The sequence below is a fragment of the Diceros bicornis genome, chromosome 8, assembly GCF_020826845.1.
Source record: "Diceros bicornis minor isolate mBicDic1 chromosome 8, mDicBic1.mat.cur, whole genome shotgun sequence".
In the NCBI taxonomy this organism is placed as follows: Eukaryota; Metazoa; Chordata; class Mammalia; order Perissodactyla; family Rhinocerotidae; genus Diceros; species Diceros bicornis.
The window spans coordinates 82253213-82274399 of record NC_080747.1 but is presented as its reverse complement, the minus strand read 5'-3'; the positions used below and the strand labels follow the sequence as shown (position 1 = coordinate 82274399).

Below are 21187 nucleotides of genomic sequence, written 5' to 3'. Positions count from 1 at the left end.
GTCTTTATCCCACAAACTCAGCATATTTCATTTGTATGATCTCCTCAAAAATAGGTGGTTTACTTTAAAACATAACACCTGATTTCCTCAAAACAGACTTATTTGGCTTTATATAAGTCTTGAAAAGAAGATGAACTTGAGGTCCATTAACTAAATTATACTAAAATTCTGAAAATTATTTTAATGATGAATTTAAAGTTATACCTGAGGACAGTTTTAAAAGAAGGTGATCTGGTTGACAGGAACTCAAGGCTGTTGATACCCTCCAAGCCTCAGAGATTTCCTTAAATCTCTGCCCTTGAGCTAGGAGTTTTTAATTGGCAAAGACAGCCTAAAGTCTAATGCTTCCAAAAGAAGATAGCTGTCTCCCTCCAGTTTCTCCCACTCTCACTCCAAGGAGCCTGTGGTGGCTCCCTGGTTCTTAAGATACACTGCATAGCTTAGCAACATGGTAACATTCTTTAGGGAAATCAGAGTTCCAGAACGTCCCCACCTGCCATTCTTCTCGGAGCTCTACAGCTTGAGAAAACCACGTGGCAGCAGTGGCCTTTCTCACTTTGGATGTATAATAGAGTTGAATTAAATGCAAGAGAGAGAAGAAAGAGAAAAGAAAGAATAATTTCAACAGGCATCAGAGAAGATGGTTTTCACTCAGCTGGATAATAATAACATAATAATAGCGTGTATCAAATGCTTGTTTTTACATCAGAGTCAGTGCTGTGTTAAGTACTTTATATGGATTATCTCTTAATTTTCACAACTTTGAGGTAGATATTGTTCTTATTAGATATTATTATTCTCATTTTACCATAGTACAAACCTGAGGCTTGGAGAGGCTAAATAAAGTTCCCAAGGTCACGTGGTAATGCTGTCAGGGGTCTGTCTAACCCAAGGCTGTTTGAGGCAAGACCTGCGTTGTCACCACACCTGCCTGCCTAACACAGCTAGCGATGATTTGAGCTCCACTCAAAAAGTAGAGCTAAAGCTATTTACAACCCCATGCACCAGCATTAACTGAGAAATGTGATACAGACGCTTAGAAATGTATTCTAATTCTATTCTGAACTTCTTAACATTTAACGTTTTTAAGTAAGGCCCTTGCACCGGGTTTAAGCACTTGAAATGTGGCTAGACTGAGAAAGATGAGCTCTAAGTGTAAAATATATATGGCATCTGAAGACTTAATACAAAAAAAGTAAAATATCTAATTAATAGTTTTTAGTATTGATAACACTTTCAAATGATAACATTTTGAATATATCAGGTTCAATAAAATGTTTTTAATATTAATCTCACCTATTTCTTTTTCCTCTTTTTCATGTGGCTACCAGAAGATGTAAAATTACTTATGTGGCTCACGTTATAGTTCTGTTGAACAGCACTTCTCCAGAGAACTGGGTTTGGTGCCCCTTTAACTTTGCCCCAGTTGAAAAATCATTCTGCTTCTCACATGAATTCTGTTTGTCAACTATTGACCCTCAATCTTTTAAAACTGAATGGGAACAAAGATTGTCCTCTTTGTGATAATGAGACTTCAAGCTGATCTTTGGAATAGAAAGAGATTCTTTGACAACTGTTACAACAGGTCTTTATGAAACTGTAGATTTGATAAAGGCTTTCTCAATTTTCTAGAAAGGGAAGTTGGGCTAAGGACGAAGGAGACTCCAAGTGTCCAGTTAAATATTAGCTAAATGACTAGGTTTCTGCATTGTATAAAGGAGAGCTGGAAAGTAACAACATATCTTTAGATTGACTGGTATCTAGTGATTTGTGAGATAGCATGGACTTTGAAGGAAAAGTAAGTTTTTATTTACTTTTTTTAAATCTTTTTTTCTTTATCTTTTTAAAGATAATTCCCAAACCAGTGCTCATGTTTCAATGGCTAAATTAGGGAACCATTTATGCTCACAACTTCTTCTTTTTTGTTATATATAGATATATTTCATACTGAGAAGGAAAGTTGTAGAAGACACCTGAAGCATTTCCCGTAGGTCCAGCTTCTTCTCTGTGCCACGCGTGTGGATTACCCTGAATGGAGGGAGGCAGAGGAGGCTCAGTAAAGCACTGCGGTTGGCAAAGGAGTGCTGGTAGATTACGGTAGTCCTCCCTTTACCCGCGGGGCATATGTTCCAAGACCCCCGGTGGACGCCTGAAACCGCAGATAGTGCTGAACCCTGTATAGACCATGTTTTCTCCTATACACACATACCTATGGTGAAGTTTAATTTATGAATTAGAAACAGTAAGAGATTAACAATAATAACTAATAATAAAGTTGCCTTCCGGGCCATTATTACATAAAATAAAGGTTACTTGAACACAAGCCCTGAGATACCACGACAGTGATCTGATGATTGAGTCATCTACTCAGTAACTAACAGGCGAGTAGCATATCCAGTGTGGATCTGGGGAGAAAGCGATGATTCACATCGTGGGCAGGAGGGAGTGGGACAGCACGAGATTTCATCACACTACTTGGAACAATGCACAATTTAAAATTTATGAATTATTTATTCCTATAATTTTCCATTTAATATTTTTGGACCATGGTTGAGTGTGGGTAATTGAAACCATGAAAAGTGAAACCGTGGATAAGGGGAGACTACTGTCCTATTTTGTTATGAGGTTACATGCTTGTAAATCTCATATCTTTATTATAGTTTTCATTTGAGAGTAAGGAGATAGTCAAAAGTGGATCTTTAAAGTTTTCATTAATTATTTAATAATTTTTATTAATTTTTATTTTGGAATAATTTTAGATATACAGAAAAATTGCAAAGATAACACAGGGTTACCCTCATCCAGTTTCTCCTAATGTTAGCATCTTCTGTTACCATGGTAGCTTTGTCAAAGCAAAGAAACCCACATTGGTACACTACCATTAACTGAACTCCAGACTTGATTTGGATTTCAAAGTTTTCCCACTAGTGTCATCTTTTTCTGTTTCGATATCCAATCCAAGATGCCACGTTGCATTTAGGACAGTTAATATTTGATGAACAAGCTGGGAGATGACTTGTCCAAGGCAGGGATTATGGATTTTTAAAACAGGTTTATGGGCCCCGCCCTGTGGCTTAGCGGTTAAGTGCGTGCACTCCGCTGCTGGCGGCCTGTGTTCCGATCCCCAGCGCGCACCCAGGCACCGCTTCTTCGGGCATGCTGAGGTCACGTCCCACATACAGCAACTAGAGGGATGTGCAGCTATGACATACAACTATCTACTGGGACTTTGGGGGAAAAAAATAAATAAATAAAATTATAAAACAGGTTTATGAAGTATAATTGATATACAAAAAACTGCACATATTTAATGTATATAATATGATGAGTTTGGACATGTGCAGACACCCATGAAATGATTACCACAATCAAGGTAATAGACATATCAATCACCTCCAAAAGTTTCCTCATCCCCCACTTGTTGTTGTTGTTTTTATGGTAAGAACACTTAATGTGAGATCTATACTTTTCACAGATTTTTTAAGTGGACACTATAGTATTGTTAACTCTAGGCACAATGTTGTACAGAAGTTCTCTAGATCTTATTCACCTTTCATAACTGATTTTTATAACTATTGAATAACAACTCCCCATTTCCTCCTGACCCCAGCCCCTGGCAACCACCATTCTACTCTGCTTCTGTGAGTTGGACTATTTTAGATACCTCATATAGTGAAATCATGCAGTATTTGTCCTTCTGTGATTGACTGATTTCACTTAGCATAGTATCCTCCAGGTTTATCCATGTTGTTGCATATGGCAGGATTTCCTTCTTTTTAAGGTTGAATAATATTCCATTGTATGTATATATACCACATTTTCTTTTCCATTCATCTGTCGATGAACATTTAGATTTAGGTTGTTTCCGTACCTTGACTATTGTGAATAAAGCTGTTTAAAAAATCCATAATCCCTACTTGGACAAGTGAGAATATCCCAGGGAAGAACTGAGTCCTCTGATCTAACCCTGTCTCCTGAGAACACTATAGAAAATTAGCTCATTAGATTAGCTAGTTAAGATCTTGGAAAGGATAAAAAATTAATGTGACATAGGACAGGTATGCTTTGAGTAGTCATGTGACAAAATGGGAAGAGGCTGAACAAAATGGCATATAACCTGGTGACCAGGAGAAAGGGAGGGGGATTGCTTGATGAGGATTGGAGTGTGTGTCTCTCTCCCACATGAGACTGTGAGCTTCTGAGTACTAGGGCCTGTGCCTTAGTCATATTCATAGTCCTCGCTGTGGTTTGCACATAGCAGCACAGCACATACTGCATGTTAGCTGGTTGAAAAGGCAATGTCCTAGAGAAGAATTTGATAATAGGAGAAAGGTGGGAGAAGCCTGAGAGAGACAAGACAGGGGGAAGGGGTCAATTTTGAAAGGGGAGAAATGGGAAAGGCCTTAACAAGAGAATGAAAGAGATAGGAAAAGAATTGGCAGTGACAGAAATAGAGGTAGAGCGGAGACTGGGAGGTAGAAGAGCCAATTGGTAATAGACAAAGAGAAAGGAGGGAAGGAAAAGTGCAGAGGAGGTTGTGGGTGAGCATGCCTCTTGATTTAGGCTGAGCAAGTCTGCTCCCCTGAGTAAGCAGGCAGTAGAGGAAAGAGATAGAACCCATAGTCAATAGCCACCATTTATGGTGCTTAATATGTGCCAAACTTTTTACCTCCATTAGGGCATCTAATCCTTAAAATACTTTGGGAAGTAAGTATTATTATCTACATGGTAGAGATTAGGAAACTGACACTCAGAGAGGTGAAATCATTTGCCTTGATCACAAAGGTGTTACACCAAGTTTTATCAGCTTCCAGATGAAGGCTCTTACCCCTGACAAGTGGACTGAGCTGCTGCTGGACTCTGCTCAGGCAGTAGGAATGGATAATGCTGTCTGCAGGAAGCTCTGAGAGTGCTCCTGAGGGCAGTGCAGGGTTCTGTGTGACTTACAGCTTTCTCCATGTACTAGGACCTCCAAACAGTAAAGAGCAGGGCCATTGGAGTGAGACACCATGCATTGGAGCTCTGACTCTGCCAGCTACACGAGACTTTGGACTTAAGCACTTTGCCACTCTGAGTCTATTTTCTCATCAGCAAAAGAGGGGTCTGTGAGGACTGATTTTGTCGCTTTAGCTGCAGAGGGCCGGTGTGGTCAACGTCCTAGCACAGAGCCTGCTCAATACACGGCTGCATTATTATAATTCTACTACCTTCTTCCCCCATGGTCTACTCTGTAAGCTGTGAGCCTGCACTAATCTTGTTAAAGCAGTGGGCAGAAGTTTCTCCCAGTCCCAAATGCCTCCTTCTTCTGGCTACTTTGGTGAGATTGACCCTGCGGAGAGAGCAACAGAAAATAGGGACAGGGACCTGAGCATCTGAGTTAAAGTCAGAGCACGGGGAATACTGCCAAATAAGGAGGAAAAGGTATGGAATGCTGCAGCCAGTTTGGGGTTTGAGATAGACACGGGGTAAACGTGCCTAAGTCTAAAATGGAGTTTGACAGTGTAGGGAGGGTTGAAGTAGATCTTGAGAGAACAGGCAGAGTACAAAAGCCAAACAGGGAGGTTGGGAACTGCTCCCTGAACAGGTGTTCAGTAGTGTCACGGCTGTTCTTTAACCATATGGGAGAGGTTTGGAGGTGCCTCTTGCAACTATATTTTGGCCAGGCAAGACATGGTGGGTGGGCTCTTAAGCACACATCCTTCTCCTCTTTTTGTCGTTGTGTTGAATCTGAGTTTAGCTCAGATTATGTTTGTAAAATTCATCCATGTTGTTGGGAGTGGTTGTGGTTGAACTTCATTTCTATATGGTATCCCGTTATAGAATATGCCATAATTTATTTATCCATTCTTATGTTGATGGACACTTGGGTTGTATATATACTTGGCTTCTATGAACATTTTTGTGCCTGTATTTCTCTTGGACACATATGTATAAATGGATTGCTTAGTCATAGGTTGTATATCTTTAATTTAGTACTCAAGGCCAAAAGTTTCTCAGTGTGATAGTATCAATTTACATTCCCATCAGTGGTGACTGGGAGTTCTGGTTGCTGTATCTCCTTACAAACACTTGGTATTATAAGTCTTTACATTTTAGACAACTTGGGTGGTGATTAGTGATATGTAATTGTGAATTTAAATTATTTCTTTATTTATCTGAGGTAGAATTTGCATACAATAAAATTCCTCTATTTACAGGTATACAGTTCAATAAATTTTGACAAATATATACAATCATATAAACACCACCACAATCAAGATATAGAATATGTCCATCACCACAAAAGTTTCTTGATGTTCCTTGGTGGTAATTCCTCTTCCTCCATCCCAAAAGCCTTGCAAACACTAATGTATTTTCTGTCCTTATAATTTTACCTTTTGGGGAATGTTATACAAGTGACATGTAGCTTTTGGATCTGGCTTCTTTTACTTAGTGCAATATTTTGAAGATTCATCTATATTGGTGATTATATTATAGTCCTCTCCCTTTTATTGTTAAGTAGTATTCCATTGTTGGGATATGCCACAATTTGTTTACCCATTTACCAGCTGGTGGATATTTGGATTGCTTCCAGTTTTTGATTATTATGAATAAAACTGCTATGAACCTTTGTGTACCAATCTTCGTATGGAAGTATGTTTTCATTTCCCTTGGGTAGATTCCTAGTTATAGAATTGCCATGGTCAACTTACATGTTATCTGCCCTTTTGAATATAAATGACAAAAGAAATGTATCTAGGCACTTAAATATTTCCTGAGTACTTACTATTGCCAACAACTGAACAAAGTACATAACATTCATACCTTATTTAATATACTAACTTACATGCAAGATACCTGTGACCTAGACAGATTCAGGGACTTGTGCAAGGTCACACAGACCTTGTTGGAGTTGGCATTTTAAGTCAGGCTTATTGAACTAACACTCATAGTCACAGCCTTTGGTCCATGCAGGGAGTAAATGTTGCTCATATTTCTGCAGATTTATTCAGAGCATCAGCCAAAATCAATGATGGATGTAAAAGTGCTTTGGAAATGGTAAAGCAATATGCAAAATTAGGTGTTACTTTGATGTGCTGAATTTGATTAAGGGCTGCAGATGATACAATAATTCAACAGGCTTAGCTACAGCCTGGAATAAGAGCTGTGAGAGAAGCACATTTAGTGACTAAGAGCATGGATTTTGTAGTCAGACAATCTTGAATTTGAATGCTGGCTCTGGCTTGAACTAGATGTTTGGCCTTATAAAATTATGTAACCTCTCTTTAGGTTAGATCTTCACTGGCTAAAGAAGGATAATAAAACCCACAGGATAAGGTTTTCTGGAAGAAATAATGTTCAAGAAATAGAAAAAAGGGATCCTAAAATTTGTATAGAACTACAAAGGACCCTGAACAGTCAAGCAATACTGAGGAAAAAGAACAAAGCTGGAAGTATCACACTTCCTGATTTCAAACTGTGCTAAAAAGCTATAGTAATAAAAACAGTATAGTACTGGCGTAAAAATAGACATGTAGTCCAATGGAACACAATAGAGTGCCCAGAATTAAACCTTCATATAACCGGTCAACTAATATTCAACAAGGAGCCAAGAACACCCAATGGGGAAAGGATAATCTCTTCATAGTGCTGGGAAAACTGGATAAACACATGCAGAACAATGAAATTGGACCCCTATATTACACCACTCACAAAAATTAACTCAAAATGGATCAAAGACTTAAACATAAGACCTGATACCATAAAAATCTTGGAAGAAAATGTAGGGAAGAAGCTCCTTGACACTGATCTTGGTGATGATTTTCTGGACGTGACACCAAAAGCACAAACAGCAAAAGCAAAAATCAACAAATAAGACTACATTAAAATTAAAAGCTTCTGCACAGCAAAAGAAACAATTAATGAAAAAGAAAACCTACAGAATAGGAGAAAATATTTGCAAGCCATATATCAGATAAGAGGTTAGTATCCAAAATATATAAAGAACCCATACAAATGAGTTCAATAGCAAATTGAACTCAATAGCAAAAGATCCAGTTAAAAAATGGGCAGAGGAACTGAATAGACATTTTTCCAAAGAAGACATCAAAATGGCCAACAGGTACATGAAAAGATGCTCAACATTGCTAATCATCATGGAAATGCAAATCAGAACCTCAATATCACCTCACACCTATTAGAATGGCTATCATCAAGAGGACAAGAGATAACAAGTGTTGGTGAAGATATGGAAAAAAGCGGACCCTTATACACTGTTGGTGGGAGTGTAAACTGGTTCATCCACTATGGAAAACAATAGGGAGGTCCCTCAAAAAGTTAAAAATAGATCTACCATGTGATCCAGCAATTCCACTTCTGGGTATATACTCAAAATAAAACAGGATTTCAAAGAGATATATGCATTCCCATGTTTATTACAGCATTATTCACAATAGCCAAGATATGGAAACAACCTAAGTGCCCATCAACAGAAGAATGGATAAAGAAGGTGTGGCACAAATATACAATGGAATATTATTCAACCATCAGGAAGAAGGACATCCTACCATTTTTGACAACATGGATGGACCTTGAGCATATTATGCTGTCTGGCCACATGCCCAGTTGTGCGATAGGTGTGGGATATGTTGCAGAGACTGAAGAAAAGACCCGAGATGGCGTACGAGACATAAGGTTTATTAGGACTTACATATAGAGAATGTCCAGGGGCAGCCAGCTGGATGGAGTTGCGCACCACCACTGCAGGCAGAGACAGGGTTGCTTATATAAGCAGGGGAGTAAAGACTACGTGCTTGCCAAGAAGGACTGTCCTTGGTATGACCAGCATTCCCAGGACCAGTAGCTCACATGGAAGCGTTCTGTGTTCCTTCAAGAGGTGATGTTCTTTGAAGGAGATAAGTTAAGATCCGGGTTGGCCAGGCCCTGGATTGTTACAAATCCCAGATGGTCAGCACATGCCCAGAAGGGGATCAGAAGGACACACGGTTGCTGTAGGGCACGTAGGCTACGGCCCTATATAGGCTAAGTGCCATACGTCAGGAAGAGAGAGACAAGTACTGTATGATATCATTTATATGTGGAACCTAAAAAAGCCAAACTCGTAAAAACAGAAAGTAAAATGATGGTTACCAGGGACTGGGGGATGGGGCATACAACAGATGTAGTTTAAGGGTACAAACTTGCAATGAGTAGTAAATAAGCCCTAAAGATCTAATGCCCAGTATAGTGAATATAGACAACAATATTGTATTATAATCATAAAACTAACTTGTAAAGAGTTTCCAACCACTGAAAAGAAAAGATTATTATGTAAGGTGATAGAGGTGCTAATTATCTCTACAATGGCAATCATATTGTAGTAGTCCCCTCTTATCCACGGTTTTGCTTTTCATGATTTCCATTACCTGCAGTCAACCACAGTCCAAAAATATTAAATGGAAAATTACAGAAATAAACAATTTATAAGTTTTAAATTGGGTGCCAATCTGAGTAGCATGATGAAATCTTGTGCCATCCTGCTCCATCCCACCTGGGATGTGAATCATCCCTTTGTCCAGCGGATCCATGCTATATACCCTACCTGCCTGTTAGTGACTTAGAAGCCGTCTCGGTTTTCAGATCACTGTTGCTCTTATCAGATCACTGGTATCCCAGTGCTTGTGTTCAAGTAACCCTTATTTTACTTAATAATGGCTCCAAAGCCAACTTTATTATTAGTTCTTGTTGTTAATCTCTTACTGTTTCTAATTTATAATTTAAAATTTAGCATAGGTATGTACGTATAGGAAAAAACATAGTATATATAGGGTTCGGTACTATTTGTGGTTTCAGGCATCCACTGCGGATCTTGGAAAATATTCCCCATGGATAAGAGGGAGACTACTGTACAATATAAAAATGTATTGAATTAATATATTGTAACCTTAAATTTGAACAGTTATATGTCAAATATATTTCAATAAAAGAAAAAAAATTCTTGATGTGTGATGAATAAAAACCAAAAAACAGGTTTAGTAGAATCATATAAATAAAATTTTTGAATATGTGTTAGTAAACATTTCAAATTGAGGGACTACTCCTATACAGATAACAACTCCCACATAAGTGTATGGAACGTCCATATAAATTGCTATCATAAATCATGGAAGCCTTCCATTCAGATAGTAGAATTAATTCTTTCACCTAAATATGGAACTCCTTCATAATAGCAACTATAATAACACTAAAAATATTAAAGTCAGAGGCCAGGCCTGGTGGCCTAATAGTTAAGTTCAGCATGCTCTGTTTTGGTGGCCCTGGTTTGGTTCCCAGGTGTGGATCTACACCACTCGTCAGCCATGCTGTGGCGGCAGCCCATATACAAAACAGAGGAAGACTGGCCACAGATGTTAGCTCAGGGCAAATCTTCCTCAGAAAAAAATAATAATAATAAAAAAATAATGATAATAAAGTCAGTTATAAACATTCATTGAGTACCTTTACTCTTTATGCATTAAGCTATTCTTATGTATTATCTCTAATCATCACAATAACCCTAGATGGTATGTATTTTTAACTTTGTTTTATAGGTGAGTAAATTTAGATAAGACACAATTAAAGAAATTATTCAGAGTCACACAGGTAAGAAGTGAGATTGCCAGGCTTAAAATCCAATTCTATTCATCTCCAAAATTTATCACTTTTTACTACCATCCAGCCCTTACCCTTTTATAAGTTATCATATAAATAATCTTAAAAAACACAAAGCAGGGAACATAGGTGGTAGACTCCTTGACATTAATCTAGGCAGTGATTTTTTTGGATTTGATACCAAAAGCAAAAGCCAAATAAATAAGTGGGACTACATCAAACTTAAAAGCTTCTGCACAGTAAAGGAAACCATCAACGAAATTAAAAGGCAACCTACAGAATGGGAGAATGTATTTGCAAATCATATATCTGATAAGGGGTTAATATCTAAAATATATAAAGAACTCATACAACTTAATAGCAAAAAAAAAAAAATCTGATGAAAAATGAGCAGAGGTGGTGGGAGTGCAAACTGGTGCAGCCACTATGGAAAACAGTATGGAGATTCCTCAAAAAATCAAGGATAGAACTACCATATGATCCAGCTATTCCACTGCTGGGTATTTATCCAAAGAACTTGAAAACACCAATGTGTAAAGATACATGCACCCCTGTGTTCATTGCAGTGTTCTTCACAATAGCCAAGACTTGGAAGCAACCTAAGTGCCCATCAAGGGACGAACGGATAAAGAAGATGTGGTATATATACACAATGGAATACTACTCAGCCATAAGAAATGATGAAATCCAGCCATTTGTGACACATGGATGGACATGGAGGGTATTATGCAAAGTGAAATAAGTCAGAGGGAGAAGGTCAAATACTGCGTGATTTCCTTCATTAAGTAGTAGATAATAATAACAATAAACAAACACATAGAGACAGAGATTGGATTGGTGGTTACCAGAGAGAAAGAGGGAGGGAGGAGGGCAAAAGGGATAATTCGGCACATGTGTGTGGTGATGGGTTATAATTAGTATTTGGGTGGTGAACGTGATGTAATCTATGCAGAAATAGAAGTATAATGATGTACACCTGAAATTTATACAATGTTATAAACCAATGTTTCTGCAATAAACAAAAAATTAAAAAAAAATGAGCAGAGGATCTGAACAGATATTTTTCCAAAGACATGCAGATGGTCACCAGGTACATGAAAAGGTGCTGAACATCACTACTCATCAAGGAAATGCAAATCAAAACCACAATGAAATATCACCTCACACCTGTTAGAATGGTTATTTATCAAAAAAACAGGAAATAGTGAGTGTTGGCGAGGATGTGGAGAAAAGGGAACACTTGTGCACTCTTAGTGGAAATGTAAATTGGTGCAGCCACTATGAAAAACAGTATGGAGATTCCTCAAAAAATTAAAAATAGAACTTCCATATGATCCAGCAGTTTCACTTCTGGGTATTTAGCCAAAGGAAAGAAAACACTAACTTGGAAAGATATCTGCACCCCCATTTCATTGTACCATTATTTACCATAGCCGAGATATGGAAGCAACCTAAGTGTCTATTGACACATGAATGGATAAAGAAGATATGGTATATATACAATGGAATATTATTCAGCCATAAAAGAGAAGGAAGTTCTTTCATTTGTGACAACATGGATGGACCTTGAGGACATTATGCTGAGTGAAATAAATCAGACAGAGAAAGACAAATACTGTATGATCTCACTTATATGTGGAATCTAAAAAGCAAAACTGAACTCACAGAGAACAGAGGCAGGAGGTGGAGGGTTGGTGAAAGGGGTGAAGTTGGTCAAAAGGTACAAATTTCCAGTTATAAAATAAATAAATCCTGGGGATGCAATGTACAGCATGGTGACTATAGTTAATAATACTGTATTGCATATTTGAAAGTTGCCAAGGGAGTGGATCTTAAAAGTTCTCATCAGCAGAAAAAAATTTGTAACTATATACGGTGATGGATGTTAACTAGACTTATTATGATGATCATTTTGCAATATATACATATATCAAATCATTATGTCATACACCTGAAACTAATATACTGTTAATATGTCAATTATATTTCAATTAAAAAAAAATAGTTGATGGAATTTGGTTTCAGCAGCCCCTCAGTTGATGAAGGCTTAAGACGATCTGATCTAGCCTCTATGGAGAGCAGTGATCCTCTCCTCACTGCTGCTCCATGAACACCGCAGTAGGGGGAAGCTCACACGAGACCAGGCAGCCCATGGCCCTTTAAGAGAGAGGGGTAATAGCTGCTCATTTCCACGATTTGGGCACCTCTCTCCTTGCTAAGGTTGTCAAGAATCACAGCTCAAATTCTGTCAGTATCCCAGAATATATTTGCTAGCATTGAAACCTGCCACTTGCTGTGTTATCAATTTTCAGCCTATATTAGGATTCAGCTCTTGCTTAACAATATTTAATCTATCCACTGTTGATCTACCATACTTTTCCTTATTGAAAAGATGTAAGAAAAACAAGAGTTGAGTAATTCTGCTTTCCTTATCTGCTCTTTTCTCTTCCTTTATTCCTGTCTGAGACATAGCGTTAAACATTAAAAGCCTCCTTATTTGCCCTCAGCTCTTTTTTTTTTTTTTAAATAAAAGCCTCAAGTTACTATTCTCCCCTTTAGCTTTGAGATGCTACTCTTACAGGTCCGGAGACTCTTTACTATCCTGCTCATGGGGCTCTCCTTTCACTGTCGTTCTGTCCTATGATAAGTCTGTTTGAAGAGCTCTGGCACAGCCACTCTGGCATCATTAGGTGTGAGCCCTGTCCTTCCTCATAGAGCTCATTTGTGGATCCATTGTCAGAGTTTCCTACTTCAACATTCCTCCCCTCTTAAACTTCTTTTTTTGAGTGCCTAAGTATGGGCTCTGACCTATTTTTTCTTAAACTCTTTTTAAAAAGCAGCCCATCTAAAGCTTAAATATAAGTCTGATTGTGCTGACAGTTGCTTTCTTGGTGATTAGGAAGGAGTCATCTATGATGACACGTCACTCTCTCCCATCATCATATCACCAAATAACTTGTCCTTCTTGGCCAGAGTTAAGTCAAAAGAAATAGTTCTCTTCCTTACTCTCTGAATTAGTTGGAAGATGCAACTCTTAGCAAAGGAAAAGCAAAATGAGATTTCCGGTCCATGTTCGTTGGGTTTGGTTCCAGCACTGCCGTCTACAATTGGAGCCTTATCTCTGTAGTTTCTTTTGCCTTTTGATTCTTTGCATGCATTTTCTCTGCACTTGATCCCAGTCACTGACATTTCATCGGAATCTTTTAGATGTGTAGAACATTTATTTTTTTTATTGATGTCTTAATAGTTTATAACATTGTGAAATTTTGGTTGTACATTATTGTTTGCCAGTCACCATATACATGTCTCCCTTCACCCCTTGTGCCCACCCCCCAACCGCCTTGCCCCTGGCAACCACTATACAGTTTTCTAGGTCCGTGTGTTGGTTTATATTCCACATGTGAGTGAGATCGTGCAATGTTTGTCTTTCTCTTCCTGGCTTATTTCACTTAACATAATACTCTCCAGGTCAATCCATGTTGTTGCAAATGGGATGATTTTGTCTTTTTTATGGCTGAGTAGTATTCCATTGTGTGTGTGTGTATATATATATATATATATATGTATATATACACATCTTCTTTATCCAATCATCAGTTGAGGGACTTTTGGGTTTCTTCACTTCTTGCTATAGTGAATAATGCTGCAATGAACATAGGGGTGCATATGCCTCTTTGGATTGTTGATTTCAGGTTTGTTGGATAGATTCCCAGTAGTGGGATAGCTGGATCATACGGTATGTCTATTTTTAATTTTTTTAGAACTCTCCATACTGTTTTCCATAGAGGCTGCACCAGTTTGCATTCCCACCAGCTGTGTATGAGTGTTCCCATTTCTCCACATCCTCTCCGTTGTTTTTTATCTTGGTGATTACAGCCATTCTAATGGGTGTGAGGTGATATCTTAGTGTTGTTTTGATTTGCATTTCCCTGATAATTAGTGATGTTGAACATCTTTTCATATGCCTATTGGCCATCTGTATATCTTCTTTGGAGAATTGTTTTTCCTCTGCCCATTTCTTCTGCCCATTTTTTAATTGGGTTGTTTGTTTTTTTTGCTATGCAGTTGTGTGAGTTGTTCATATATTATGGAGATTAATCGCTTGTCAGATATATGTTTTGCAAATATTTTCTCCCAGCAGGTAGGTTTTCTATTCATTTTGATCCTGGTTTCATTTGTCTTGTAGAAGCTCTTTAATCTGATAAAGCCCCACTTGCTTATTTTTTCTTTAGTTTCCCTAGTCTGGGCAGACAGGGCATCCAAAAAGATTCCTTTATGACCAGTGTCAAATAGTGTATTTCCTATATTTTCTTCCAGGAGTTTTATAGTTTCAGGTCTCACCTTCAGGTCTTTGATCCATTTTGAGTTAATTTTTGTGAATGGCAATAGCAGATGGTCCACTTTCATTCTTTTGCATGTGGCTGTCCAGTTTTCCCAGCACCATTTATTGAAGAGACTTTCCTTTCTCTGTTGTATCTTCTTAGCTCCTTTGTTGAAGATTAGCTGTCCAGTTATGTGTGGTTTTATTTCTGGGCTTTCAATTTTGTTCCATTGATCTGTGTGTCTGTTTTTGTACCAGTACCACTCTGTTTTGATTACTATTGCTTTGTAGTATGTTTTGAAGTCAGGGATTGTGATGCCTCCAGATTTGTTCTTTTTTCTCAGGATTGCTTTAGCTATTTGGGGTCTTTTGTTGCCCCATATGAATTTTAGTATTCTTTGTTCTATTTCCACGAAGAATGTCATTGGGATTCTGATTGGGATTGCATTGAATCTGTAGATTGCTTTAGGTAATATAGACATTTTAACTATGTTTATTCTTCCAATCCATGTGCATGGGATATCTTTCCATTTCTTTGTCATCTTCGATTTCTTTCAATAATGTCCTGTAGTTTTCATTTTATAGGTCTTTCACCTCCTTGGTAAGATTTATTCCTAGATATTTTATTCTTCTTGTTGCAATTGTAAATGGTATTATGTTTTTGAGCTCTCTTTCTGTTAGTTTGTTATTAGCATACGGAAATGCAACTGATTTTTGTAGGTTGATTTTGTACCCTGCGACTTTGCTGTAGTTGTTGATTATTTCTAATAGTTTTCCAATGGATTCTTTAGGGTTTTCTATATATAAAATCATGTCGTCTGCGAATAGTGAGAGTTTCACTTCTTCATTGCCTATTTGGATTCCCTTTATTCCTTTTTCTTGCCTAATTGCTCTGACCAAAACTTCCAGTGCTATGTTGAATAAGAGTGGTGAGAGTGGGCACCCTTGTCTTGTTCCTGCTCTCAGAGGAATGGCTTTCAGCTTTTCCCTGTTAAGTATGATGTTGGCTGTGGGTTTGTCATAAATGGCCTTTATTATGTTGAGGTACTTTCCTTCTATACCCTTTATTGAAGAGCTTTTATTATAAATGGATGTTGGATCTTGTCAAATGCCTTCTCTGCATCTATTGAGATCATCATGTAGTTTTTATTCCTCGTTTTGTTAATGTGGTGAATAATGTTGATTGATTTGCAGATGTTGAACCATCCCAGTGTCCCTGGTATAAATCCCACTTGGTCATGGTGTATGATCTTTTTAACATATTTCTGTATTTTGTTTGCCAATATTCTGTTGAGGATTTTTGCATCTATGTTTGTCAGCAATACTGGCCTATAATTTTCCTTCTTTGAATCGTCCTTGTCTGGCTTTGGTATCAGAGTGATGTTGGCCTTGTAGAATGAGTTAGGAAGTGTTCCACCTTCCTCTATTTTTTGGAATAGTTTGAGAAGGATGGGTATTAAATCTTCTTTGAATATTTGGTAAAATTCACTGGAGAAGCCATCTGGTCCTGGACTTTTATTTTTTGGGAGGTTTTTATTGCTGTTTCAATCCCTTTACTTGTGATTGGTCTATTCAGATTCTCTACTTCTTCTTGGTTCAGTTTTGGGAGGTTGTATGCGTCTAAGAATTTATCCATTTCTTCTAGATTGTCCAATTTGTTGGCATATAGTTTTTCATAGTATTCTCTTATAATCCTTTGTATTTCTGTGATATCTGTTGTAATTTCTCCTCTTTCATTTCTAATTTTATTTATTTGAGCCTTTTCTCTTTTTTTCTTAGTGAGTCTGGCTAAGGGTTTGTCAATTTTGTTTATCTTCCCAAAGAACCAATTCTTTGTTTCATTAATCCTTTCTACTGTTTTTTTTTTTTTTGGTCTCAATTTCATTTATTTCTGCTCTAATTTTTGTTATTTCTCACCTTCTGCTGACCTTGGGCTTTGTTTGTTCTTCTTTTTCTAGTTCTGTTAGGCATAATTTAAGGTTGCTATTTGGGCTTTTTCTTGTTTGTTAAGGTGGGCCTGTATTGCTATGAGTTTCCCTCTCAGGACCACTTTTGCTACATCTCATGTGAGTTGGTATGGTATATTTTCATTTTCATTTGTCGCCAGATATTTTTTGATTTCTCCTCTAATTTCATCAACGATCCATTTGTTGTTCAGTAGCATGTTGTTTAATCTCTCTGTCTTTGCCACTTTCCCAGTTATTTTCTTGTAGTTGATTTCTAGTTTCATAGCATTATGGTCTGAAAAGATGCTTGTTATGATTTCAATCTTCTTAAATTTATTGAGACTTGCCTTGTTTCCCAACATATGGTCTCTCCTTGAGAATGTTCCATGCGTGCTTGAGAAGAATGTGTAGTCAGTTGTTTTTGGATGGAGTGCTCTGTATATGTCTATTAAGTCCATCTTGTCTAGTTTTTCATTTAAGTCCATTATTTCCTTATTGACTTTCTGTCTGGAAGATATACCCATTGATGTAAGTGGGGTGTTAAGATCCTCTACTGTTATTGTGTTGTTGTTAATATCTCCTTTTAGGTTTGTTAATAGTTGCTTTATGTACTATGGTGCTCCTATGTTGGGTGCATATATATTTATAATTTATGTCTTCTTGGTGGAGTGTCCCTTTTATCATTATATATTGCCCCTCTTTGTCTCTCAACACCTGTTTTATCTTGAAGTCTACTTTGTATGATATGAGTATGGCAACACCTGCTTTCTTTTGTTTGCCATTAGCTTGGAGTATTGTCTTTCATCCTTTCACTTTGAGCCTGTGTTTGCCTTTAGAACTGAGATGTGTTTCCTGGAGGCAGCATATTGTTGGGTCTTGCTTTTTAATCCATCTCGCCACTCTGTGTCTTTTGATTGGAGAGTTCAATCTATTTACATTTGGAGTGATTATTGATATATGAGGGCTTAATGTTGCTATCACTTATTTTCTGGTTCTTTTGCATTTCCTTTGTTTCTCATCCCATGTGTTTCGGACTACCAATTCAGTTTGGTTGTTGTGTCTTATGACTCTTTTAGTTTTCTCTTCTTTATCATATGTGATTTTGTTCTAATTATTTGTTTAGTGGTTACCTTGAGGTTTGTATTAAAAAATCTCATGGATGAGATAGTCCATTATCTGATGGCCTCTTATTTCCCTAGACTAAGTCAACTTAATCTCTTTCCTCTTCCCCTTCTAAGTTATTCTTGCCACAACTTATTCCATCTTGTGTTGTGGGTGTGTGTTTAAAGTGATGAGGTTGTATTTCTTTTTGGTATTTTCCTTCCTTTGATCTTTGATTTTGGTATTTAAGTGGTTGCTAACCTATTCTGATAAAGATCTACTATTTTTCTTATTTTTTCTACCTATTTTTCTCCTTTCTCCAAGCTTTGTATTCCCTTTCTCTTCTTTTTTTCAGCCATGAGGGCCTTCTTGAGCATTCCTTGTAGTGGGGGTCTCGTGGCCATGAACTCCCTTAGCTTTTTTTTGTCTGGGAAAGTATTATTTCTCCATCATATTTGAAAGATATTTTCACTGGATAGAGTATTCTTGGCTGAAAGTTTTTGTCTTTCAGGATTTTGAATATATCATTCCAGTCTCTCCTAGCCTGTAAAGTTTCTGTTGAGAAATATGCTGACAGCCTGATGGGAATTGCTTTGTATGTTGTTTTTTGTTTTTGTCTAGCTGCCCTTAATATTGTTTCTTTGTCATTGACTTTTGCCAACTTTACTACTATATGCCTTGGAGAGGACCTTTCCCTGTTGATATATTTAGGTGACCTATTGGCTTCACTTACTGGTATTTCCTGTTCCTTCCCCCAGATTTGGGAAGTTCTCAGCTATTATTTCCTTGAATAGACTCTCTGTTCCTTTTTCCCTCTCTTCTCATTCATGAATACCTATAATTCTTATGTTACATTTCCTAATTGAGTAAGATATTTCTTGGAGACTTTCTTCATTTCTTTTTAGCCTTAGTTCTCTCTCCTCCTCCATCTGGAGCATATCTGTATTCCTATCCTCTATAATGCTAATTCTTTCCTCCATATTGTCAGCTCTGTTCTTTAAAGATTCCAGATTCTCCTTTATCTCCTCCATTGTGTTCTTCATTTGCATCAATACTGAAAAGAAAGAAAGAAAGAAAGAAAGAAAGAAAGAAAGAAAGAAAGAAAGAAAGAAAGAAAGAAAGAAAGAAAGAAAGAAAGAAAGAAAGAAAGAAAGATAGATTTCAATCTCTTTTGTGAAGAAACTCCTTGTCTCATTGAATTGTTTATCTGTGTTTTCCTGTAATTCGTTGAGCTTTTTTATGATAGCTATTCTGAATTCTCTGTCATTTAGATTATGAATTTCTGTGCCTTCAGGGTTGATTTCTGGGTGCTTGTCATTTTCCTTATGGTCTGGTGATTTAATGTATTTTTGCATCGGCTTGCTGCTATTTGGTTTGTTTTTCCTCATCCTGGAAATATCTGGCTGCAGTTTTCACCTGCCACCACCGGGTGGGGGTAAAGAGCTGTGTAATCTGAGCCCGGTGTGATCAGGGACTGCTCCACCACTGCTCCCACTGATTGACTGAGCTGCAGTGCTGGGCTGTGGGATGGGTGGTGCTCTCCCTTTTGCCTGCCTGATCCTGGGGGACTTCTGGTTCTTCCCTCCCTATCTGCTCTCCTGGGGTGCCTGGATGTTGACGGCACCCCACAACAGTCCCAACTCCTCCATGTGGGAGTTTCCCACAAGCTGAGAGAACTTGGAGAGCTATAGTTGTCCCACAGAGGGCCGCCTCTCCCTCCTTCTCTGGGAGCCACGCAGACCGGAGTCACCGATCTGATGGGGAGAGGGAGGATTTCTCCTTACCTCTCCCCACTTCTTCCGGGGGCTCCAGCACCTCCACTCTTAGATGTGTGGCTGCATGGGTCTTTCTGATGTCCTTTTGTGTTGTGTGCATGTGCTTTGTTGGTATGTGAATGTCCTTTTTGTTGTATCTCATGGGGGGAGAATTTACAAGAAAGCTCACTCCACCATGATGCTGATGTCACTCCCAAACATTTATTTTATTTGTAAGTAATTTTCTGATGAAAAGGGATCATTTTAATGGATGAGTTCTGATGGAAAGAGATCATTTTATTGGGGGTGGGGTTGCCAGAGATTGCTAAGCAGGATCAAATGTGACCACCTATTTAAATACTGTCTTCATATGAAAGGATCTCTCTCTCTCCTTTTCTGCCTTAACTTCTCTACCCTAACTTCTCTGACCAGGAATCCTGAAACAAGAGTTATGGAAAATATGTGATGCTAGGAACAGTTCCTTTTTGAACACATTTCACTTGATCCAGTGCTGCTCCTTTATGGACAAAAATGGGAAGCCTCTATGTTTGGACATAAGGAGATAAGGAGACAATATTGTTTGGTATAAATGTGAACCTACATAATTGATCTCTCCCCAAAAACCAGATTGTTGTTCTACCTCACAAAAAGTAAAAAACAAACAAAGCCAAAACAGTGAAATGTGAGGGAGAGATTTTAGTGTCTAAGTCCCACATACCTTCAGCTGCACTCAGCGTTCAGAGAATTCATCACCAACTCCCATCCTCATGACGTGTCAATACAGTGGTTTAAACAACCCTCCAATATCACATCCCTAAAAATTAAATGAAGGGAAATAACCAATCAGCAGTCCAAAGAGGAACATAAAATCAAGGCTCACAACATTGTGGATGTCTTAAAAATCAAAGAGAAAAGCAAAAGAGGGTACATTTTAATGCTTAGTTTCCAAATCTTTTCTAGTCACAGGGACTCAAGTTCGTCATCTTCTCTCAAACTTCAGAAGTTTCATAATCAGTTTTCTATAGGCAGGGCACCCAAGGGCATGTAACACAGACAGATGCAGCATTCTCCTACAACTGGGTAAATAAAACCACTTGCAATAAAGAGTGATATTACGTGTAATATATGCCTTATAGAGAAAGATCTGTAAGAACATTCTCCAAAATGTTAAAAGTGGTTTTTCTGGATATAGTGATGACAGATGATTTTGATTTTTTTCTTCTAGCCTTTAAATTTATTTTCAGATTGAATAGCATAAACCATTTTTACTTTTGATATTCTTTTTATTCATTTTTAATTAGAAAAGTAATATAGGAGTCCATTTTCATTGTAAAAAAATTTTTCGTGGATATTGAGAATATAGAAACTATAGAGGTGTGCTGTCCAATGTGGTAGCCACTAGCCACGTATGGCTATTGAACACTTGAAATATGGCT

At 37.7% G+C, this 21187-nt stretch overlaps 1 protein-coding gene across 1 annotated transcript in view; it reads right to left on the bottom strand.

The window, feature by feature from the left end:
• Positions 1–20590, bottom strand: part of C8H4orf17 (chromosome 8 C4orf17 homolog) — a 46064-nt gene extending 25474 nt beyond the window's left edge. The window contains exon 1 of the mRNA XM_058546467.1: positions 20470–20590. The gene's annotated coding sequence lies outside the window, so the exon portion shown is untranslated. The remainder of the gene's footprint in view (positions 1–20469) is intronic.
• Positions 20591–21187: the final 597 nt, after the last annotated feature.